This window comes from Anas acuta, chromosome 2 (genome assembly GCF_963932015.1).
Source record: "Anas acuta chromosome 2, bAnaAcu1.1, whole genome shotgun sequence".
Classification (NCBI taxonomy): Eukaryota; Metazoa; Chordata; class Aves; order Anseriformes; family Anatidae; genus Anas; species Anas acuta.
The window spans coordinates 41,010,589-41,035,567 of NC_088980.1; the positions used below are offsets into that span (position 1 = coordinate 41,010,589).

Sequence of the window (24,979 nt, forward strand, 5' to 3'; positions counted from 1 at the left end):
TGTTTCTGAAGGGAAGATTTAATGTTGGCAATGTATGGAAATCCTGGCTATCCAGCTCAGGGCCTTGCGTGCTTTCTTCCACCTGGAAAGCATGAAGTAATATCTTTACTGAGTGCCTTGTTACAGGCACCTGAGAGCAGTCTCCTTTGTTTCTTTATCCTGCCTGGGGACTGGTCAGTGCCCCTAGAGAATGGATTACAGAAACCTACAGTGGTTTTGGGGCAGTGATTATTTATTTTGGGCTAATGAATTCAGGAGCATGAGCTGCTTGGGTGGAGGGAAAGCAAATGCAAAATCCCTCCAAATTCATGTTGTTATGCACTGGAGGAGAGCCATGGGGACAACCACCAGAACGGGTGAAGCAACAACTTGGTTTCAGAGCTAAAATGAGAGGCTGTAAAGGACAGGTGGCTGCAGCCAGTCTGTCCCTGTCTGAGGGGTGGATGTTGCTGAAGCTGCTCTCATTGTGCAGAGTGAGGAGAGCCATGAGCCTGTGCCAGAGGAACGGCTGGGAAAAATCAGTCAAGAAAGAAATTACAAGCAAAAAGGCAACAAAATGAGTGGGCTTCTGGCCAGGCTCTCTAAGGCAGATGGCACTGTTGGTTGCAACAGCTGCAACTGAAAATCCAGGAGACAACAGGGGGAGCTGACAAATGTTTAAAGATTGCTACCAGCTGTTGAGCCCAAATGATATCTCCTTCTCTACAAAGGAGAGAAAGCTTTGCACTGCGACTCCTTTACCTTCTCTTCATCACTTCATGGTAAAGATGCTATTTAGACACTGCTAGAAGGATCAAGCTCCTGAATGCCAGCAGTGTGTTATCCTGCAGCAAGATCCTTAAGCCCTGATGGATTTGCAGCCTCCTCTCAATTTCTTTTCCAAAGCAGGTGAGATGTTGCACGCTCATTCATCTGGCTCTGCAGCCTGATGGGCTCCTCGCTGCTGTTTTGGCAGTAGTTGTAGCTCGTCTGGTCGGGTGGAGAGGGAGAAGTGGCACTTCAGGATGTGCAGGGCTCTTCCACGTTGAGGACTGCTTCCAGGCCCCTTGCTTGCTCCATTTGCCTCCCAAATGCAGTTCATGCTGCAGAGCTGTCCTTTGAAACCAGCATTTTCCTCAGCTTGATCTGTGCTGTTCCTGAACGCTGTTTGACCCAGCAAACTTGGCCAGAGCAGTCTGGCCTTTCCTCTGCCCCTTGCACGTGCTCAGCTTGCTAAGGAAGCTGGACTCCTCTGGGAACAAAAGCACAGCTCTGTGCCCACTCTTACCAGGCACTTTTCTCTGCTGTTAAATTTGGCTGTAGCCTCCGGTAATCGTCTTCCCCTAGGAACACTTTATTTTTATTCACAATTGGAAATAGGAGCGTAACTGCCAGTGTTTGAGGTGCCTGCTCTAAATGTGTGAGGCCTTTCACCCAAAGGAGTGCTCGTGAATGTGTTGTTTTCTATCCATAAGCTGTTGGTAGGAGAGAGATTTTATTAAATTTCTGCCGGGTCCTCACACAATTCTTAAATGGCAGAAAAATAGATCGATATTGGGAATTTATCTTCCCTTCCTAATCCTGTTGTGTTGTTGTTTCATCTGAAACTTAGAAAATATACTTCACCTGAGTTAGCGAGGCAAAAAATTGAGTTTTGGTGAATCTGCAGGTGACTGCTAAGAAGGAATGGGAAGCATAGGAAACACTTTAAGCAGTTGTGATGGCAACCTTTTTTTTTTTTTTTAACTGCTTATAGCTAAAGGTGATGACTAAACATGTCATTGAATTCATCCATGTGATCCTAATAAGTACGTGAGAGCACAAAGGGATATCAGAGGACAGAGCTGGTCACTGGCAAGAGTGAGGTGGGTACTGCAGTGTGCCAAGGTGAGAAACATTAGGGCAACATTATCTTTCCTGTCATGTACTTGCCAAGATGTAGCTCTTGCTTAGGCTGGTGCTCTAGGGTTGATGTTGCTTTCTCCCTTACGCACAGTGAAGTGAAGATTTTGGATGGATAAAGCAGGTCATGAAATTGTATAGGCAAACCAGCTCACTGGTTAGGGTGCTCTGGTTACCAGCATCGACACAGCAAGCTCAAAAGCTCTGGCTTTGTGCATCAGTTCAACAGGAGACTCTGTCGTACAGGCAGATCAAAACAGTGGGATTTTTTTATTTATTTTTTTGCAATTGTATTCAGCTGTGAACTCTGTTCATTTCAGTATGGATAATTACTCCCAAGTCTCTTTAGTCTCTTTCTCTGTCAAAGAAATATTCCTAGCTGGGTTTCCCTTAAGTGGGACCATACCTGGCTTTGCTGCCGTTGTCTGATTAAGCCTGCCATGGCTTTTGTGCTTAATTATACTGCAGAGAAGCATGAATACAGCAGGGGACTAAAATGATTTTTTTCTCAGACAGGTATTTAACTATCTGTGGCAGGTACCAGCTCCTACATTAGGTGGTTTTCTCATGCCTGCAGTCCCTGTATGGATTCAACTCTGAGTGCTCTGCTTGCTTGCTAAAATTATCTTTACTATGTTCTTTCGGCTTCCCCTGGAAAATAACCGGTTGGAAAACTTCAGCTGGCACATTTTATGTTGGGTTTTATAAAAGCAAAATTATTCAAAAATTATGGATTTTGTGACACGTAGAAAGGCAACAGACATTTTTATTGAAGAGGTTGACATATGTGGCACAAAACATTTCAGGGGTTTGGTGTTAAATTATATTTCATTTTGAATTGACGATATTCAGAAAAAAAATGTCATAACAAATATTTCAGGGAGCCTAAGTGAGTCTGTCTTTGAGTTCTGCATGGCTATTATATCTCCCATTTTAAGTTTTTTCATTGCAACTTTTTCAGGGCATTTTCTTGGCAAGTAGCATAGCCAGTTTTCAGTCAGCCTTATTATATTGTTATGGTGTTAACTTGTGAGGCATTTTCAAACATTTTCATAAACTGGTGGGACAAAGTCATGACTGCAAGGACACATTTTGTATGTGACTAGTGAAGACCCTCAATAGCCTGTCTGAAAATCTGGCACAGTTCTAGACTAACTCTTAAATAATGTCCATCCAGTTAATGCACATCCACCAAAGCTGACAAAATCCTGGGTTCCTCTGCACTCCCAGCATGTTAACATACTGCTGGGCTCTCCTGGAGATGCTGGGGTTGCCGGTGCCAAGAGTTCCTTGTGTTGTGAGTTCACAACAGTAGGGGAAAATCAGATCTAGCACCTATTCTGTCATAGCTACTTATGAACAATTCTAACAAAAATCAGAAACTTTCGTTTGGATGACTTTGACAGTTCATGGTGGTCTGGTCCAAAACACTGGACTACATTTTTTTTTTCTTTCTTTCTTAGTGGAGATTGATTATTCCACTATTTCCATATTTTCTGTATTTGGGATTGCATTTTGGAACTGGGTAGTCTATGCAATGTGAGATTTGAAATCCACTCCTGTGGCTAGAAAAGCACCTTTGGTAGAATGCTAGTGCTTTTGAAGACTAAGAGCATCCTCTCTAGAGTAGTCTTCAAATGTAAGGGTTCATCTCTTCTGTCTCCCTGTAGCAAAATACAGATTTGCTTTTCCTGACTCCTGCATTCCTGTGTCATGCCACAGTGACTTCTCATGGACCAGACTACGCAGTACCATGCTTTCTAGACTACTGTTTTCTGCCTCCTGCTTCCTTGTTTGCAGCTGCTTAAAAAAGTCAGCCACTACTATGCCTGGAAAAGCACATGGCTCCTGGATAGACAGCTGTGTGCCATCGTCATTGTTTTCTGTCAGATCATAGATGATACTTAGGAGGCTAATCGGAGAGGAGATCACAAAATGAGGACAAAATTCAGGTGTTTACTCTTGAAGGTTTCCTTGAAGGTTTTGAAACACCTGAAGAAGCTGTATCTGCTTAAGCACTGATCCCAGAAATTATCACTGATCACAAGATAGGTTATCTGTTTTGCAAACTAAATTTTGCTTGACACGATGCATCATTTTACATTGTTTTGTGATATCTAAACAGGTGCATGGCTCTCAACCTTTCTCCAAAACTGCGTACTCTGTTTAGAAAACACATTTCCCTTTCCAGCCTCACTAGAGGTTTGTTTATTATTAAAGAAAAAAATCTTCATGGAGCACTGTTTGATGCTGGACATGTGTCATATATATATATTATTTTGTTTTGGTTTGGGGAATCTGCTTACTAGAATGAAGCAGATAGTTCAGAGAAGCATAGCGCAATGATGAGTGAGGCTTGGCGAGAGTGATTTTAGAGGAAAATGTAACACAGAGTTTTTTTGGTTGTGATGACTGCTAGAGCGTGAAAGGAGAGCATGCAGCCAACCTACAAACTCTGAGGGAGTACAAGGATGTAGAGATACTTCTTTACATGGTCAAATAAGAAATCTTTTAAGCAGTATGAAATTTAAGCAATGGGAAGTGGTAGGAAATCTGGAAGTAGAAAATCTCAGGTGAATCCTGAGGGTCTGAAGAGAATCCTTGCCCTTGGAAAAAAAATCTTTGCCAACAAACACTCAGCTTGCTGCTTTTCCCATGATGTTCTGAAGAAAAAGATTCTTGATCACTTATTTACTTCATTTTACTTACATGAGGGTAAGCAAAACACTCCACCAAGAGTCAGGGTGCCAGCCTGCCTTCCTGGCTGGCTGGAGGGCAGCTGCCTGTGGCACTTCAGATTGCCCAAGGCTTGACAAGGCCCTGCCAGGAAAGGGAAGCTCCTATTCCCACCTTTTCTATGAGTTTCAGCATGGGTTGTGTCTTTAACTACATTTCAAGATGCTGTGTATGACCTGCACTGCAGTGGCAGGGTAATCCTGGCAAGTGTGGCATTTCAGGCTCGCTGGTGGCTAAGCTAACTGAATTACCATGTATTCGTAGTGGTTCTCCCTTGCACTGTGACAATATAGGTAGAATATAGGTAAATTCCTTACTTAACTCTGTTAGGTTAGTCTTTAAAGATAAGTTCTCTGAGTACCCAAAAGTATTTAGCTTTCTTTTCCTGAATATAGGGAAATAAAAGTGAGGCATCAAGATGCCTTTTGACTTACTCTGACATTGTTTGTCCTTTCCTTGGCACCGTCATCCGTGTTTCACTAGCTTGGATTTATCTAGGGATGATCACGTCAATGATATGTATATTTATTGCTTATTTTTGCTCTTCATCTTATCTTTTTTTCTGGTCTCCGCATAAACTTGAGGCAGCATTGCCTGGAAAGCGTGGTGACAAGGACAATTTTCTTTAAAATAAAAGGCAAAATAATGCTGGGCGTTGGAATTTCTCCAGGGAGGAGCCTCGCCTGCTGTCCTGGTATTGTTAAAAAACAGATGCTGCTGGAAGCGCTCTGTAACTGCTGATCGTCACCTCTGAGAGAAGAAGAGGCTGCTCTACATGCAGAAACCTCCCTGAACCTCAGGGCAGAAGTGTCATAGCAGCATGTCCTGCTGCTGGGGAAACATGGGGGTATGTATTCATAATCGTGCTGGGGACCTGACCTGCCTGGCATGGTACAGCTCCAGCTGTGAGGTTTCCATAGCATTTATGATGTTCTCCCAAAGCTTTTTAAAAAACTTCACATTGTTTCATGGTGTAAAAATTCAGACACCCAAACATGACAGCCGTACAAGACATCTCACAGCTTTGCTGTGCTGTGTTCATTCCATGGTTATAGGCTGACCATCATCCTGAAATTCTAGCTGGGATACAAGGATATCACTAAAAAAAGCCTTTTTCCTTTAGAATGAAAGCTGTAGTTACGGTCTTACATTGAATTTACTTAGAATCACAGAATACTCTGACTTAGAAAGGATTCACAAAGTTAGAGTCCAACCCCTGGCTCCACATAGGACAACCAAAAATCAGACCATGTGTCTGATAGCTCTGTCCAAATGCTTCTTGAGCTCCAGCAGGCTTGGTGCCATAAGCACTGCCCTGGGGAGCCTGTGCCAATACCTGACCACCCTCTGGGTGAAGAACCTTTCCCTAACACCCAATCTACTTCAACACAGCAGTAAAAAGAGAATTGTTCTTGTTTTGTTGAATCATTTACCTTTCCCATTCATCTTATGAATGGTAAATCATTTACCATTTACCATTCATTTTATGAATCATTAATCGTAAAACTAAAAATGCAATGTACATAGAAAAAGACTGCAAATATAGCATAACATATGTACTTACCAATTTTAAACGTCTCATCTAATGTACTCCATCATATGTGCTTGGTTCAGCACCAAGAAGAAATTATAAAGATTATATTACAAAGAAATATAATCCAATCTGTTTAATCAAAATTCTGCACAGGCAAGTTTAAGAGGAAGAACATCAGCTACAGTAGGATTTAAACTGTGCTTACAGATTTCAGAATTTCAACTGATTTCATTTTTATAACTAAAATTTTAGATTTTATTTGTAAAGAATTTTCAATTTTTATTCCAAATTAAATTTCAGTTGTGAAAATAACCCTAACAATTTACTCTTATAATAAAAATTATAATTCTTAAAGAAATCAGCTTTTGTTAAGATTAGTGATAGCTATAAGATATATACCAAATGTGAAATATGAATGCAAGATTTGAAAAATATTTATTTTAGAAAGTGTTTTTTTTTTTTTTAAAAAAAAAAAAGCTTCTTAATTTAAAATTGACTGACTGGGATAGTTACCAGAAATATTCTTTATTAAAATACTTAAGTTTATATGATTTGTTTTCTTCTATCAAAAATTAAGCTTGTTTTGGTAAAGGATTGCTCTTTTGACAAATGTCCTTTTTTTTTTTTTTTTTTTTTTTTTAGTATCAGATTATTAAGGCTATGTTTTAAATGTTACTTTTGCAACTTCTTCAATATGAATTGACTTTTTATCTTTTTATGTATTTTTACATATTTTTAAATGTAGTGCATAGGGAAAAGACAAGCCAAAACATTTCAACACTTTACAATGAAAGTAAAATAATTAAAAATTATCACTATTAAAAGTTTTGATCAGCTGGACCCATTTTTTTTTTGTCCAATTTTTCTGTTTTCTGATTCTGAGCTAGAAAGAATGCTGATTCTCAGAACAGCCTTTTTGATCAGATGGAGTTGTGCTTCTGATCTTTTAAAATCCCCTCTAACTGAAGACCTTTAAATAAACAGTAATATTTCTAAATAACTCAGTGTAACCAGATGTAATTATTCTTAATAATCATATTTTTTTAGCTTTTTGAGGATACATTTTTTTCATGTGCTTCAAAGCATAAAAGTGATAGAAGTTTCCACTTGCAGGGGAATGCATTAACAGGTAAAAACAATTTTCATTCTCCACAGACATGCAAATGCCAGTGTGTGTAGAGAACAATTTTGCCTTTTTTTGAGCTCTGTTGTCAGTAGAGCTCTTCACTGTCATAGTCAACTGGAGCATCAAGCCTTGGACACATAGTATAGTTTCACAGCTTCAGTTAAAAGTCTGGCAAATCCTATAAGCTTGACTCTGATAATGTTTGAATTCTTCACAAAAGATGTATGTATATATCTACAAAAATAAGGTATATTTATATTTCTAGCACTTTGCAAGCTCATGTCTTTGCTGGTGAAGTGAATTCTCTCTATTGATTTCATGAACATCGTTTGGCTTTGCTTGCGTTTTGCTGTGCGTTTTTTTTTTTTCCCCTCCTTTCCCAAGGCATGTAATATCTGTAAAAATAACATTGCTTTATTTGATCGCTGTGAGAAGATGTTTTGACTCCAGTTCCCAAATGTACCTGTGCTACAGACAGAATGAAAGCACAAACCAGCCAGTACATTTTTATTATGTATGGTGTCAAGAAATAAGCCAGAGTTATTAATGGTATTTGTTCTGGTCATAGAATTAAATCCTATTTTAATCTAAGAGGGGTGAAGGAAAATTAATAGTATTTGTTCTGAAATGTGGTACTGTTCTCTACATACCTGAGAACAGCCTGGAAGTTTTCTCCTTCTGAAAAATAGTTTGCCTCCTACATATTATCAATATGAATTCAATTTGCAGAGCAGCTCTAGTCCCAGAATGGTATAATCTCAAAAATAATAACTTTCTGCTTTCCCCTTGCCAATCTCCACTCCAGCTCGTGCTGGTGCATCACAATGCATGGTGCACAGCTGCCTCCTCACTGCACCAGCACGGAGCACTTCACCTATAAATTGTGAAGGAACAGGCTGTACTATCTAATGTCTTCTTTGACCTGGGTATCACTATGACTGTGAGAGATTATGATTTACTGTCTCTCAGGCAAATGTGAAAGAGGTTTGTGTGGCACCTCCATGCTTAACAAACCCCAAACCACTCAGGTGGGTCCACCTCACAAACTGGGAGCTTCCCCTTTGTTGTCTTTTCCTAGATGAGGGTGATTATGTGAGAGGATCAGAGAGCGAGTCAGCCAGGGACCTTAGCTCCTACAATCTGAGCTCCTGTGTCTTTACTGAGAGAATGACACAGTTTCTGCCTCCTTGCTTTGATCACTGGTGCAAGTGTGGGGAGAGATACACAACCAGCATCCTGGAAACATTGCTTACTTCTGAGGTATGGCACAGTACTTTTGAATTTCGGAACCAGGTTAGAGAAGGGGCCTCTCCTGACATATGGTTGTTCATCCACAGAGAAATCTGTATGCCACACAGCTCGGTCAGCTGGCATCATCTCCCTCTGCCCATGAACCGTTCACCCTTTCTTCTTTTTCTCCTGCAATTCCTGTCAAAGTCCTGTTCTGCTGAACTCATGCCAGGGAAAGCCTCTCCAAAGATAGCTCTTTTCGTTTTTAAATCTCCTAAAATAGCTCTTCCATTGTTTCTTGCCCGTAGGTATGGAGCTGAAAGATGGCTAACTCAGAGCAGGAAGGCTCTCTGAGAGGTTGGTTAGGAGAAGAAAAATTTTCTTTTGCAAGGTACTATTGCTGTCAGACACACATGATGACTAAGCATCTATTTCCCTCACTTGGTGGTCTGATCAGGCTTGCCCTGAACCCATAGATTCATAACATCATTCAGTCATATTACTGATGCCATGCCTAGTGATATAGGTTGAACTATTTATGACTAAATAATTAACATAGTTGGCCAAATGCAGCCCTAGCTGTATGCCTGGTTTATGCCAAGACTGAATTGAGTCCAGTATCAATAACAACACGCCTTCACGGATGTCTTTTAATAAAATACTGTACTGAATTTATTTCTTGTTTTATTTCCTCAACAGTATAAGAAAAGTAATTATGTTTTGAAGCTAAATCACTTGGCTGGCATGCACCTTGTCAGGTTCAGTGCTAATTATGCAGCTTAAGTCCAAAATAGAAAAGGGTTGTAAACCATAAATTAAATCCTGATAGAGACACTCTTAGTAAAGCTTCCACCTTCACTCCTGGTTGCTCCTGTTCCAGAAGTTATAACGGGTTGGCTGTCCATCACTGCTGACCAAGCTATTGCTGGTCAAGGACTGGAGTATTTGGCACAGGAAAACCAATGGGTGTCTAGTGTAGTCTGCTGTTGTGAACATTTAGACCCTTGCATGGAGCAGTCTGTGGTGAATAACTTCCCCATGCCCCCTGTGCATGTGAAGCACTGGTGCTGAAGCATTTCCCAGTCCTAGCACTTGTTGGGCCCTGTGCGTTGCTTGCACTTTTCTTTTTAAAAGCTCTTTCAGAACGACACCGCTGAAAGCGTTGAAACCTTCCCCTAATTTGCAGGCTGATGTAGGCTTGTTTTATATCCTTTTGTTCTTGGGCCAGTGCAGCCTTGCAGTTTCATTGGATTTATAATTGCTGATGTTTATTCATGTCTTATTCATAAAGCTCTTGTATCCCTGCCCAGTCTTCCTTTTGCTGATATGGATGCCAAGTTCTTCTGATATCTTCTTCTAATGGTCCTACAAGCTTTTTCACCGTACTTCCTCCAGTTCAAGATTATCTTGGCTGTAAAGTCTTTTATTGCTCTGAGAGGGGTAAAGTGAAAGGTAATGCTTCTGCCAACAGCTATTCATGCGTGTAGCTTTATATGAGTGAGTACTGTCTAGTACAATAGGCATTGTCCTTGTCTACCTTGCAAAGTTACGAGTGGTTGGAGAACTGTCTTTGGCAAGGCAAGCTCTATTTCTACCGGTTATTTCTCGATATTAGCTCTACTGTTGCTGAGATTCAGAACAACCGTGCTGTGTACAGGCTCAGGACGTTTGCAGTTGTGTTGAGCACTGCTTCTTGCTCAGCTCATCCAGAACACACGGTCATGCTAAGTTACCAAGTGTTGGGGTCTCTCCCTCAAATTTATATGCATGCTTAAAGGGAAAACCGTGTGCTAGGTGAGTCTGGGTTTGGAACCAAGCTTTAATCCAGGCTCAACTGACTGTGTGCTCAGGCCCAGAAGATGGCTCGCACCCAGTATTACTCCCTTGCAACACTGCTCAAGCCCTGGGCTATGCTGGTGAGCAAAGGCAGCAACGCTTTCAAAAGTCTTTGAGGGCTTGTGTGATGGAAAGCCAGTCTGAAGATTCAAAGCCATTTCCCCCAGTAACTTGTGAGGCACAGCCATGTCCTGCTGTTTTACTCCCAGTTACACTGAAGACAGTTGAAATTAGTCTCTGCAGAGACCCATGCATAGCACACCGTCAGCTCAAAGTCCCTCAATAACATGTGAGGAGTGTTACTAATTCTGCAGAGGGATGACTTTCCTCTCATGTGCATTGAAATGCGGAGAAGGAGGGCAATCCTGAGAGTCTGGAGGCTGAGAAAAGTGGGCTGCGCACTCTGAGTGCCAGACTCAGAGGCCCACTGGGCATATGTCCTCCATGCTCCCTGCTGTGATTTTGTTCCCTATTCATCTGCCCCTTGCCTGCCTTGGGGTGGCTGTTCCCTGCTCACCCACACACCCAAGTGAGGGTGATGCTGAGGCAGGGGAACGTCTGTCCTTCCACTGCTGGTGCTGGGATTTAAATGTTGGTTGGAAATGACAGGGAAATTTTTAGAAGGGTGCATGTGGAAAGCTTCATTGAGCACTGAGGTCACAGGTAGGAATCGTGGAACTATCAGACTCCTGAGTCACAGCCATCTCTCAGTTCATCTCTAAAGGCTTTTCAAGTGTAAAGGTTGAAAAACAACCTGGTAGGACATAATGATGTTTTTTTACAGATGCATCATATCCCTGAGGACTGCAGTAATAGTAATAGAGAGGGAAACAGACAAAAACATAATGGTGAGTATTAAGAAGAATTTGTTGGATTTTTCTTTTTCTTTTTCTTTTTTTTTTTTTTTTTTTAGGAGTCCTGTAAAATCTAATTCACAGAGCATAAGCATTAATTCAAAACATTTGCTCACTCTACACTCTTGCTACCTGATCTACCTGTCTTTGCTGATATATATACTGCAGATACAGATTTATTTCTACAGATAAGTATTTTTGTATTTTGGTAATAAATTCTTTTCAAAAGAGTGACTCCCCAGGACTGAGGTCCTGTGGTCTGATTGATTTAAATGCTTGTATGAGACTCTGCTTTTGCTGTCTGGCAAAACAGCTGACATAAATTTGACTCTGGAGCCAAATAAATTGAGGAACTGTACTAAATTGTTCTAAAGAGGGAAGATGTATCATGAGACAGCTAATAATGCATACTCAGGGTGTAAGATACAAAATAAATGAAATCCTTATGAACACAGAGAGGTTGTAACCAACAGTAGAGTCTGAGCCACTTCTGAAAATTACCCACTACACAATCTGCCTCATGTATACCTCTGCTACCTAACTGTATGTGTGATCATGTATCCTTGTGACACCTGAATAACAGAGAAATACAACAAATGGAAAGTAGGCATGGGTGCCAATGCCTACAGTGCTCACATTTCTGTCAGCAGGCACTGGACATGGACAAAAAGTATGTTTAACATCTGAAATTAAACACCCCGAATCTGACATGTTAGACTTGCAGGAAGGTTTAGAAAATTTAGTGTATATAAAGTATTGAACCGAATAAAAGAGCTGCTGACATTATCATCTTACTGAGGCACAAATGGTTCTACAAGAATATAAAAGCAAATTGCTCAGTAACATCTATGCTTGAGCAAGCACTTTTGGTAACAGTTCTGTAAGAACAGCAATGAAGATTGGGGAAGAAGGCATTTCTGAGGGATTTCATCTTTCATATTTGTTTTACGATTATATGTACGTGTATTTCCATTCTGTGCTAGTTATGTAGGATTTTCTTGTGAGCACACTTCTTCCTAGATCTTGTTTCTTACTGGACAGTGTTTTTGGCTGTCGTCTAACATTCTAGTTTAAATGTGATTGCAATGGAAATGTTACAATGCTGCTCTGCAGGCCAGGAGAGGCTCACTGGAGCTCTAAGCTTTAACACTACAGCCATATTAAAGACTGTTTTAGCAAAACTTCGTTCTAGATAAAATAGTAAACTAAGCCTCACAGATTCTGTGCCTTGCAAGTGATATCAGTTTCTAAAAGTACATTGTTGATATTAATTTGGAAAATGGCAATGAAGAAGAGTAAGAACATTTCTTCCTTTTCTTATGATCAGTGGCAAAATTCAAAATTCCCTGAACCTCAATGAGACAAAGACTGGCTCAAATGTTGTAACAGTAGCTATACCAACATAACTAATTCATAAAAGAATAAATATCCCAATGGATTGTTTGATTCAGTTTCATGTCACTTCAGGCTTATTTGAGAGAAATGACTTTACTTTTTCTGCTTTAAACTGAAGTAGTGCATTGCTGAAGAAAAGCCAAATCAGAATAGGCCTATGCAGCTCATTTTTATGGAAGAAATACAGCCAACAGCACAGGCAGAAGGTTTTCAACACATATTTTTCTTTAAAAAAGAAGAAAAAAAAAGAGAGTAATGCAAATATGTTTTTGTTTGTTTGTTTGTTTTGTTTTTCCCTAATTTCTAATCATTTTCCTTGGTATTCTTGGGGTACTTTCTAACTGACACGTGGTTCATCAAAAGTGCAATCATTTTTGGCTGAGAACTGAGAAATGCTGTCTGCAGCAGGGATTTGAAAATTCCTGAATTCCAGTTGCTTTCTATAGCAAGAGCTGCAGGGCATTTGGGCCCTTTTGTTAGCACCCAGTGCCATCTGAGTGCAAATACTTGTAGCACATCTGATGAGAGCAGCCCCCACCAAGTGCACTGGGCTGTGCTCACAACCTTTTCATTCTGTGAGGTGGCTCTTTAGCAGGTAGGATGTGCAGGTGCTTAGGTCCCTGCCTGGGACTGTTATTTAGACACATCTCACCGACACTAAACGTGACTAACAACTCATCTTCTTTGCGTTAAGTGGCTTAATCAGATATGAGATGAAAGATGGGTACAAGCTGGAAACAGAAAGGGACTGCGAGCCTGCCCAAATGCAACGTTTGCTTCTCTCAAAACGTTGATTGAAAAGAAAGTTAAGACTTAGCTAGCAAGCCTGATTTTAAAAAGACAGAAATCCAATGGAATACATTTAGAGTAGGTGTCGTTCAGTCTGCTTTTTACTCAGTTTTCTCAGCATTAATACAGCACCAGAAATACTTTGCAGCTTCTCTCTCTGGTGGGTGCTTATTGCATGAGTGTGATCATGCCGTTTGCCTGCTATAAGGAAACAAATGACCATAATCTTTAATGTTTAAGCTAAAAGTCACTAAAGAAAACATAAAAGCAGCTTTTTAATGTCATTAGTGTGAGATACAAAGAGTAGGATCTCCGTTGTTCTGGAAAGGGTGTTTCCATTGCAGATGGGGAGCTGTTTCCTTTAGGTTGTGGATGTGCCAGGACATTCTGGTATCTTATGACAACCACAAATGTGTCTTGCCTCTCTGCTGGTGCAGCTCTCCTCCCTGCTAGCTGCTTGCAGCACTTTGCTCTGCAGGTGTGGGAGAAGCCTGGAAGGGACCTGACAGGAATTGTGGCTTCCTTGGGAAAGAGTGAGGAAGCTTAGGAAGATGCTCTCTGGTTGTCCCTCAGTCCTGTTACACAGCAGAACTGCTGCAATGGCACAGTATAGCTGTGCTGTTGGTTTGTCGTCTCCTACCAAGTGTGGCTATTTGAGACACCTAAACTCATCAAGAATGGAGATGTACATGCTGGTTGGCCTGCCTGGCTAATGCTGAGAAACTAGCAAAGGGAAGGAACAGTGTGGAAGGATGGAGGTCTTAGAGAAGCTATGCTCAAAGAAGATCAGGAGTGTGAAGGCATGGAGCAGGATAAATACAGTGAGAAGGCAGTTTGCTGCGGAGTTCAAGACTTTATTTTTCTGCTGCTTTGTTGTTCTGGCTTGTCCCTGTGCTTCGGGGCATCTCGCCTTCTGCCATCAGCTAAGAATTGATCTGCAGTGTTGAGCCAGAGAACCGCAAAACCTTAGTTACCAGTTGTGGTTTGAGGATGGCGTTTGGACTTCCACATTTAGTGCTGAGACACATTGGCTGGGAAAGGAAAAGAGCTGCTGAGCCTGTTAAGAGACCCACAGGGGAACAAGTGCTCAATGAGATAGTTTGAGAGCTGTTAGTTGTTTTGGCAACCCCTATTAGACATGGCCCATAATTACTTCGGTAGCTATAGAGGAGTGCAATTTCCTTTTAATTACTGTATTAGCAAATGTATCAGTAGGGAAACTAAAAGAAAAGAAAAAAGTTGCTGAATTTCTTTCAGAACTGTTCTTTGTGACTCTAGGAAGGCAAAAATATTTGGACAGAAAGAAATTATGCTCTAATGAGCCCCAAACAAACACTGATTCAGAGACTGAGAGGAAAATAGCTATTCTAGATAGCAGAGAGCTGGCCTCTAGCACACTCCTACAAAGTGGAAATAATAGCCTCTTTCCACTGTGATTTTAAAATTGTACCTCGGTGCTGTGTCTTTGATGCTTTGTGATAGATGCCAAGACTGGAGACTGCTCTGCTCCAAGTGTGAGTCAGATAATAAAGCAATTTCTGAGCTGTAGCAGCATTGCACCTTTTCCTTTGTTTCCTCTGAGAGATACTGTAAGGCTACATTATCAAGATTCACCCTTCCAGGCCAATATTTTATTTTTAAATCATCCTTTAAAATAACCTGTGAGTCCTGAAGGGGACGTCTTATCTCCCATCATGGGCTTGTCTCCTCAAGAATCTGAAAAGAAAAGTGCTGCACTCATTTTCTTACCTTGAATCTCAGACAAAGAAAAGAAATTCAGTAGATTTCCTGACCTCTTCATCTTCTCTCTGAGAAACTTCTGAACGCTAATGATCATTAAATTGCTCTTGCTCTGTTGGTGTGTAGCACTTCAGTCAGCAATCCTTCCCGAATCAATAACGGCAGGCAATCTACCGTGGCTTCTCCAGTGTTTACATTTAAAGATAATACCCACGATGCTTGAAAAAATGAAACGTTTCATTTTGAAGGTGTCAGAGCTGGGAAAGCTCTTAAAAAGGCTTTTATAGGCTGTGAAGTGATCAAAGCATTGGGCTGCACTGTAGCCACCCCTCTGCCCAGCCGGGTGCTGAGCCACGGGGGGAGCGCGGCTCTGGGCAGGCTGGCAGCGGGTGTCCCCGCAGGCATCCCCCGTGAGCAAAGCACGCGGGGTTGTGCAAGTGCAGCTGTGAGAGGAAGCACCGAAGGAAGAAATGAGGCAGCTGAAATGGAGGCAGGCAGCAAATGATGATAACATCAGAGGACTTTGTTTTGAAGTGAAAACCCTCACGCAGCCCGTTGCGCTGCAGTAGATGAGATGGCTTGGTTGTTCATGCGCCTCTAGCTATAACCTCAGAGTAAAGGAGAGCATTAAGCCAGTTAAAAGAAGGCTTTTTCAACCTTTTACTGAATTACTGTGGGGCTGACTGTGTGAATGCACACACCTGTTTAGCCCTGGTGTTTCCTAATTTCTTAATATCTGTTTTAAAATCCACAACAGTGGCCCCTCAACATCACTTTTGATGATGTATTTCTATACCGCGTTATCTACCAGCAGCAAATTTGCCAGACTAGCAGTTTCAGCTGAAGTCTCTACTGCATCCCACAGGGAATCTATATATATATTTATATATTTTAACCCGTCTGACATGTTTCAGCCCAAATAGTTTGGCTGATCTTTAATTCAGAGGAAGATGTGTCATTCTGTAATGTTAAAACAAGAATTGCGATGAGAAACTCTAGTGCTTCACAGAGTTTGAAACTGGAAACTAATGAGTCCAACATGGTTAGAGGGAGCTGGGAGGCAGTGGCAGGGGTGCGATGCCATAGCTGGGGTAGGAGACCTGGAAGGTTTGGTGTACTAGCATTTGACTCACAAGCATCATGTGTGAGAATAGCTCAGGTCTTCAGTTTTCCTTAACTCCTTGAGCAATATCTGAAGCTGACAGAAAAGCTTTTGGGCAGAAGAACTAGTTCTTTAGTGCTTCTTGAAAACAGCCAGAGACTTTCTTTTAATTTCTTTTCCATCATTTTGATATTTCATTTACTTCTGCTTCTTCTCTCAGAGACTTTGATTTAATTCTTTTGATAGACAGACACTGCTGAGCACTTTCTCCCTCACCTTGCAGAGATAGGGATGTTGCAGTCTCTGCGCTCCTGCACAGAAAGAGCTGGGAAAGCAGCATAGGGGATGAATCCATTGGAAAAAACAAGAATAACAAACTGAAAAAGCAAGCAGAAGAGCGAGGGCAGAAAACCTCTGATCAGAGTTTGTATTTCAGTTCTGCTCTATATCCAAGCTGACAGATACATCTTTTTCTTGTTGTCTGTTCCTTCCAAATATCCCCGTGGGACAGCCGACGTTGCAGCAGGGTTAAGCCAACTTCCTACAGACTGTTAATATACAGTCGACCTAAAGAAGGGAAAGATTTCACCTTCTGGCCTGAAACGGGCAACAGCTCTCCCCTGTTAGTGCCTTTGCAGATAAGTTGGCAAGCTGTGTTTGGGCATAAATAGGTGGCTCAGACTGATTATGTGCATTTATATTTTGTCTTCAAGACAGACCCTTCCTTCATGCTTGGCAGGGACAGTGGCAATGACAACAGTCAGTGGCAATGACAGTGTCAGTAGCAACAGCTCTGTGGAAGTGAACCTCCATCCAGTGTCATCTCAGGCTTCTCGGCTGTGTTTTGCAGTCACAAAATTGAGTGTGAGAGTACGCAGGTAATGGCTTTCCATCATTGTGTCTTCCTGGGGCTGCTCTGTGTCCATGGGCACTGTGAGCCAGGCAGTCTGCTGCTCTCCTCTGCTCCTGAGTGCTTGGAGCTGGCTCACAGGGATGAACAGTCCAAACAACCTCAGGTGCCTTTGGATGAAACCAACTGTGACTGCCTCTTTCTATCTATTATTTGACAGCCTGAGGTTTTGCCAGAAGCTGTAAAGAAATTATTTGTCTAAAGCCAGTGGCTTGAAGTTTGGCTTTTAAATCTGCATTTAGCTACCTCTTTAAATACCCTGATATTAAAAAAAGATGCTCACACCAAAACTCAATACTTATGAAAGTTATATTTTTCCCAACCACATCTACACAGCACTTACCACAGTGGAGCCTGGGTTTGGGACTAAAAAAATGCTCTTGGTGTAGGTATAGATTGTAATGAAGTACTAAATGACTGCAGACAAGGCTGGAGCTAAAACCTCACTTATTGCTGGCAGAACAGAAATCATATTCATACCTCAGGAGCAGAAAACGTCAAAGATCTTTTGGAGCTTTACCTTACATCTAGGTAGACTGGTGGAAAACTAAACAATGTGCTGACTCAGAGGAATCAGAATCATATCCACAAAAAAATCCATTATCACAGACATTGACTGTCTAAGTAGAAGTATCTGGCAGAGAAATGCAATAGGATTTCCCAAAGGGAGAGCTGTGAGAAAGGAGCACTGGGGAGAACCTCAGGTCCTGGGAACTTGAGGGTCCTTTCAGCTGCTTGGACATATCCATTACCAGAAAGCTGCCGTTTTGATTATGGTATTTCTTATATATGACAGGATCTTTTCTTCTAAGGATATCAGTGGTCCTCAGCTCAAGCGAAAAAAATCCTGTCTTGTGGATAATTACACCAGTTAGGAAGAAGTAATGGGAAAAATAATAGCTAAAATGATAAACTGGTGAATAATGAGAAACATACCTAAATGTTCCAGCTAACGTTAACAGGCTGAAAACAGATTTAACATTCAACAGCTGCAAGGAAAAATGTTTGGCGTCCCTGCCTCTGCAAGCCAGTTCAAGGAAAGGGAGGGCTATTAAGCTTGAACAATGTCAGCTAAAAGCCTCTCACCTCCCCTGAAGCCCTGCTTGTATACGTGACCGTACAGTACTGGTCATTTCCCATCTTCTTAGGCACATATCTCATGTAAGAGATTTTGCTGGCTTGCACCACTTTTTGACTTGGAAATTTGTATCCAAATAACATTGGTTTCCTGTTATGCTTTTCTTGTAGCACTTTATCAAACAGCAGGAATTTATGCTGTTCCTGAGGGCAATCTATTAAAATGAATCATTCCTTATGGGTTTTCACTGCGAGCAATGCACCATGTTCAGGGCTTACTGTCAATTGTGAATGAACATAAACTAAATCCAGTTTTGCAAATGCCTGCTTACCTAGCACAGATATATCATATATGCATAGTAAATCTTCAATTTAAAAACATCACAGGTAACTGATATACCCAGACCGACCTGCTCGCTCTGCTGGATGATTTAATCATTAATTTTATAAATCCATTTTATTTGTCTCCTTATAGGCATGGTGAACAGAACTCCTTCTTGATGAGATAGTTACTCCCCTTGTGGTTTTGACTGAATTATTTAAAATTAAGTTGCTCAGTACAGTAGTGTTCCAACATTGTTTGATATTCAAGTCTGCCACTCTTATTTTGAGTTGTACTACTTGTGCCTGTAGTTGCATTCTCAATTGACATGGTGACTTTCCCAGTTTAAGAATATGAAAAGATCATCGTTTGTTAGGAAAAGGTGCTCTGTGACTTGAATATCTCAGGTACCGATCTGAGGTGTCACTCATTAATTCTAAATTCATGCTTCCAGTTAAGAGTTTTTAGCTCCTGTGTACTGCATGGACTACTGAGTGTTATTTTGAGGGCATGAGAGATAAAGGGTTTCTAAATCAAAGCTGGTTTGTTTTCTTCATTTTTGGTGTCAATGCTGATGTGAATCTTGTGTTATCATTGATGGGATATTTTTATACTTCATGGAAGAAGGCGCAAAGCTATTTTTTTTGGTCTTTAGTTGTAATATTAACATAAAAAATATGCCACAGTCTTTCTTTCTGATTCACATGATTTCATTTGATCAAGAAAACTCTATTCTGTCCAGCCCTATAATGACCATGTAATTACACTCAATAGAAAAAAGACAACTTCAAAAATTGCTGGTTACTGTAGTTTCTTCACTAATCGCTTGGAAAAGTGATAACACGTGTTTAAGTATTGTCCTCATGGCCGATTAATAGCATCATTAGGTTTTACTGGGAAAAAACTTACGCTAATTTTGGTTCTTACACACTGTGAGCTTAGATATGACTGCATTTTCAAAACTGATCTCTGCTTTCATGCATCTCAGTTTTCATTGTTCAATTTCAGATGTGCAGACTTTGAGTTGAAAGGTTCAAAGCATCTAAAATGCAAGAGACACTGGGCAGCACCTCTGTAAATTAACCCCTTAATTCTGGGCATGGCAAATTTTCTTTGTGTGCATAATCTTGTCACCAAATATGAAATTTTAATTGACTTAAAAATATCAATGTCAATGGCTCAAATTTGCCACCTAGTTTTTAGCAGAGCAATGGTGGTTTGCATGCTTGGTTGGGCTACTAGAGATCCCTCTTCTGTCTAAGGAAATATGAACCTTAAACTCTAGGGCCAGTGGCTTGGCCACCTGGGTTGTGACCTTAGAGGGAGGAGCAGAGGCACAAAGGGAGTGCTGATGAGTGCCAACACCATCAGGTTCAACACTGTCCTGCCTGTGGGACTCCTCCTAGAAAACCCTGAAAACACAGGCATCACTTTTCAAAGCACAGGGTAGAAAAATGCTGTGTTTTGTCTTGTTTTACATGTTTTACATGTCTTACATCAGTTTCTTGTGCTGTTTTATCTGACGGATTGTAGCAGTTGCTTATATAAAACCCACTAAGTGGCTGCTGTGTATTTTTAGAATCATTTAAAATGTTTCCTTCATAAGGGGCAGAATCTTGTTTCTTTCTTTCTTTTTTTTTTTTTTTTTAGGTTTATTTTTGTACTGTAAATATGAAACAGAAGATAAGGAAATGTGAATCATTTTGTATACAAGTAAATTTTAGGCAGTTCCATTTGCCTTTTTTCTGCATAGTATTCACATCCAATTTGCATTATGCGTTGTATCAATTCGCTGATTGTTTATACTGATAGACCACCATTCTAGCAATAAGTACAAAAGAGCAGGAAAAAAGGGTTGTGATTTTAAACTAACTTTAGTTTTTAGATTTATTTCTCAGCCTTCATTTCACAGAAATGATTGTTGTTGTGAACTTTTTTTTTTTCTTCCATGAAAAATGCTTTTAATTCATAAACTCATTAAAAAAATGAATAGGTAGTGATAGCTGCCTTTCATTCTGTCTTTCATAAGCCATTTAAAAGTGAATGTAGTATTTGAATTGCAAACTCAGCTCTTGCCTTCATCCGTGGAACAATCACAGTGGTAGACGCAGAACAATGATAATATTTCATCAAAGTGCTTTAACCCCAGCCTTGTCGGCTTGTCTCCCAGATAACAAGGTAGCACAATCTTTGTGATTAATTAAGTTATGTTTATAAAACTGAAAGAAGATAAAAGGCTTTGGAGAACTGTACATTGTTAAATGGTATAAAAACCACACAAAATGTTCTGTTCCAAACTTTGCTGTATGCATTTGGTAGTTTCAGAAATTTCTGGTTCTTCTGCAACACAGGCAGAAACATCTGGAGTAAACCTGCAAGTTCCTCTTGTCCACAGAAAGAATCAAAATAATGGACATTGGTTACTGCCCACAAACAGATTTTAAATTTGTTTGACCTTGGTCCTAAATACGTGAATGAGGTGTTCATGAATATGACAAGAATGCTGGAAAACCCAGGGATTACTCCTGATTATTGCTGAACTTCTGTAGTAATTAAAACAGAAGACAGAACATTTGAGGTAGTAAACGTTTTGCTCCCTTTCTCCTAAGAATTAAAACCAATAAAAACAGAAAATAATTTCTAAAAATTTATGAATCTAAAATGTCATGAAGTTGGCAAGAATCTTAACATGTTTTTCTTTGGGTTGTAAGATCTAGAAATTTTATTTAATATCAACCTATTTCCTTTACCCAGCTCTATGGTGGGAAGTGTGCCTGTGCATCCCTTATACTCTTGAGTGGGGAGAATCTGGCAGGGAATAAGAAAGGAAGAAAGGAGGGGATCACCAGAAACAAATTCTTTTAACAATATTTTCTACTGAAAATATACAGTTGATGTTGTTTGACATTCATTTTTTTTTTTTAATTTCTTTTTTCTTTTTTTTCTTAGAATGAATTTCCCTTAATAATGAGGAAATAGTTGTTGGGTTTTTTTTTGTTTGTTTGTTTTTTTGTTTGTTTTCTCAAAAAATGTGAGTATTTTGATCAAAAAGTGCTAAGCAAATATGTTTGGCTGAAAATTGTCAATGCTTCTGGCTTTGATAAATATGTTCAGAATGCTCATTTTCAGATTTTTTTTCCAATTCTCCAAATCCTCCAAAAGGAGCTTTTTTATTGTGGAAATTTCTACCTGACTGAAAACTCTATCTTTTTCACATTAAGTCATTTTTAATACTTTTAACCACATTTATTATGAAAATGCATAACTTGGATCTTAGGCTTTCCAAAAAGCTGACTGCTGTCCCAAAGCTTATGTCTGTCGTTGCCTATCCATGGAGAGATGAATAATGTGTTTCAGGTAGGCAGTTCTGTTGTGACCATACCATGATCCTGTGAGACCAGAATCATTGCATGATGTGGGCTTTGGGAAACGGTTTCCTAAATCTAGGATGTGGCTCCTGGGCTACTGCTGTGGTATAACTTGTGGTGCCCTCCCTGCACCTCCCTGTTTAATGAACATTTACCTCAGAGACACTTGTCTTTGTGTCTGCACAGACTCTGCATTGAAGGCAGACGCCTTCAGTGAGCAGCATCACATGGAGCAAGTCTGCCAGCAGGAAAATCTCTGTATTTGCTGATGCCAAAGCAAGATGTTGTTTAGCCCATGTGATGCTGGATGGGGATATTAAAGAGGAGCAGATTAATGTGTTTCATTTGCAATTGCACTGAAGTATACTTCAAAATACAAATTAAAGGACAAATCCTGAAGGTTACTGAACATACACAGCGCCCAGTGAAGTCAGTGGGAACTGCAGCTGCTTTGGACCCTCTGAGAGCTGACCTGAATAAAGTACAAATGTCAAGCATATCAATTGAAAGTCTTGGGGCCATAACTGCATTACACACAAGTCTAATTGTGTTTATCAGCAGAGTGATGCTACATCTCTTTTGCTGTTGATTTAGGAAATCCAACTTTTCATTGACTCAACAGCAGCTTTGAATGCCCCAAGCACTTAAATAAATCTAATCACAAGAAATCCTTCCTCTTCATCATTTCGCTTGCATTAATCCTCCTTAAAGTACCATCTCATCAGCAGAGACTGAGGCAAGTGTATCTTGCTGCTTGCTGGTAGCAGGGAGCAAATCACACACTGGGGAATGAGACATCCTTTCCATACTGTATCTTTCATGCATATTTTATCTTCTTCACTGTAAGATGCTAACACTGATGAGCCCTGTGGGTCCTAAAGATTCAAGCACAATGGCAAAATATGAAGATTAAGCCTAGAGAAAAAATTGGATTTCACTTCCTCGAACCCTGAAAAGAGCTGATTTTTTCCATGAAAGAAAAATTTCCATTAGAGTGTTTTCCAGTAAAAATTGCTTGGGTTTCTGATTAAAAGAGCATTTTCACAGCAGGACTTTATTCTTTTGGGAAAGGAATATGCTTTTTATTAAAATTCTCAAGCACCAGGTTTAAAATGCTGGGTAAAACCTCAGGTTTTAACTTCTTCTATCTTTAAGTGCAAGATTTACAGTTTTGGCAGGGATTCTCTCCTTTGCTATTTTCCATACAAACTGCATGCCTGAGACCTGGAGGCATTCACGGGCTGTGACTACCCAGAGTAGTCTCAGCTCCCCCCACCTCCCCTGCTATAGCCAGGGGCACAGTTTGAGCTCAAACACAGCACCAAGCCTTGGCCTGAGCTCCATCAGAAACGTATTTGTGCTCATTTCTGCCTGCTGCTCCCCTGACTTACAAAGTGCTTCTCCAAAGCTACGGTTTCAGCTTTGCCTCCACTCCTGTTCCTGGCTGTGTGTCCAGGCATTGGAGCCCTGTCTCCTCCTGCTCCTTGTCTGGAGGTGTCAGTGGGACCTGCTGGCATCCTGATACTGTTGAGATCCTACAGGAGGGTATCCTGTTGGTGAGGCACTTGCTGTGCTGGGCTCCCCCTTGGCTCCTAGCTTGTCCCTGCTCTTTGAGCAGCCACAGTCCTGCTGTCCCCCACCGCTGTAGTGGTGGAGATGTGCAGCATGTCTCTTGGACACCAGAGAATAGCTCTTCTCTTCCATTGGTATAAATGACATGGTTTTAGTATAGGAAGATGCCCAGAGGGGAGAATGAGAGTTTCATGAACAAGACCCAGATTCTGCTACTGAGTCTGCTCAGTAATACAAGGTGAATTCAATAGCTGCAACAGTTTTTAATGACCACCCCTTGCTAGGGCTGCAGTGTTTGCAAGCCTGTTTACGTCTGTAATTGAGCACAAAATACCATGTCTATACCATTTGTAAATGTAGGTATTGGTGCTCTTTATAATGCCAGTTTTTACATGTTTTTGTTAAGCCTGCAAAGAATAGCACAGAATTAAAGATGTAAGTTTAAAAGTTGTCCTTCAAGGACTGTATAAAATAATCACTGTTCAGCATTCTTAGATGCCATATTTGCTGCTTTATTATGCTTCTTGCTGTCTTTGTAGTGCTTTGAAATTCTCTTTAATCAATATATCCCTGGATCTTCTGTACATCCATTTACTCCATAAGGGCTCATACATTGGAGTTTTTGATGGTGATTAAATTCAACATCCATTCTGGTGATGTTAACATGTGCCAGCTGCAGAAAGAGACAAAATTATTGGAATTCTACCTCACACGTTCACTGGAAGATTCACTACCATGGGTAAAAGGGTTGTGCGGTGAGAATAAAAATAGGGTTTCTGCAATGGACAGTAAGATGTTGAGATAAAAAGAAGATGAACAGATGAATTAAACCTAATAGGCGAGCTGCAGACTCCTTGCTGCTAAGTAATTAATTTATAATTAATAATTAAAACAGGCTGAAGGACCGATACTATGGGATCACCCTCGTAAATAGTCACTAATTTATTTTCTATTACTTATTTTTCTTGTATGAGTAGGTCACTGACCTTTTCTGACAGTATCTGGGCAAACTGCAACACTACACAGCCTGTTCTTTAAATTAAAAGAAATGTCTGTTCTAGCAATTTCCTCTGGCAGGAAAGCAAGCGTATCTTCTTGTTCTGTTCTTCTTATTGAAAGGGCACTATCAACCTTAGAATCCCCATTTAAATTTTTAGCCTGGTTTCCTAAGGAAATGAAGCCTATACAATAACACCTACTTTCTCTCTGTCTGTCAGGTCCTCCTAAATAACTTTTATAAGAGTTTAAAAAAATAATAATGCAAAAACCTGCTTGGCTAAGTGCAGCTGAACTTGAAAGTGGATGGAAAAGTGTCAGCTAGACCTGTGATCTTAAACTTCACCACTTCATCCTTCCTAGGTAGGAGAGAGATATGATTATTACTTGCACTGATGGAAAGACACAAAATTGGCTTCTATGAAGACATTTTGCATTTGTGGTCTGGCCATCCAGCCTACAAACACCAGCAGGCCCATCAGCATGCTTGTGGGCTTCCTCTGTGCACCCA

The 24,979-nt window shown here is 40.5% G+C and overlaps 1 long non-coding RNA gene across 1 annotated transcript; it reads left to right on the forward strand.

The window, feature by feature from the left end:
• The first annotated feature begins 204 nt into the window (after window positions 1-204).
• On the forward strand, window positions 205-17,868 carry LOC137852557 (uncharacterized). Its single transcript, XR_011093926.1, has 4 exons — window positions 205-888; window positions 1,736-1,844; window positions 11,128-11,191; window positions 16,507-17,868. It is a non-coding gene; the product is annotated as an uncharacterized lncRNA (long non-coding RNA).
• Window positions 17,869-24,979: the final 7,111 nt, after the last annotated feature.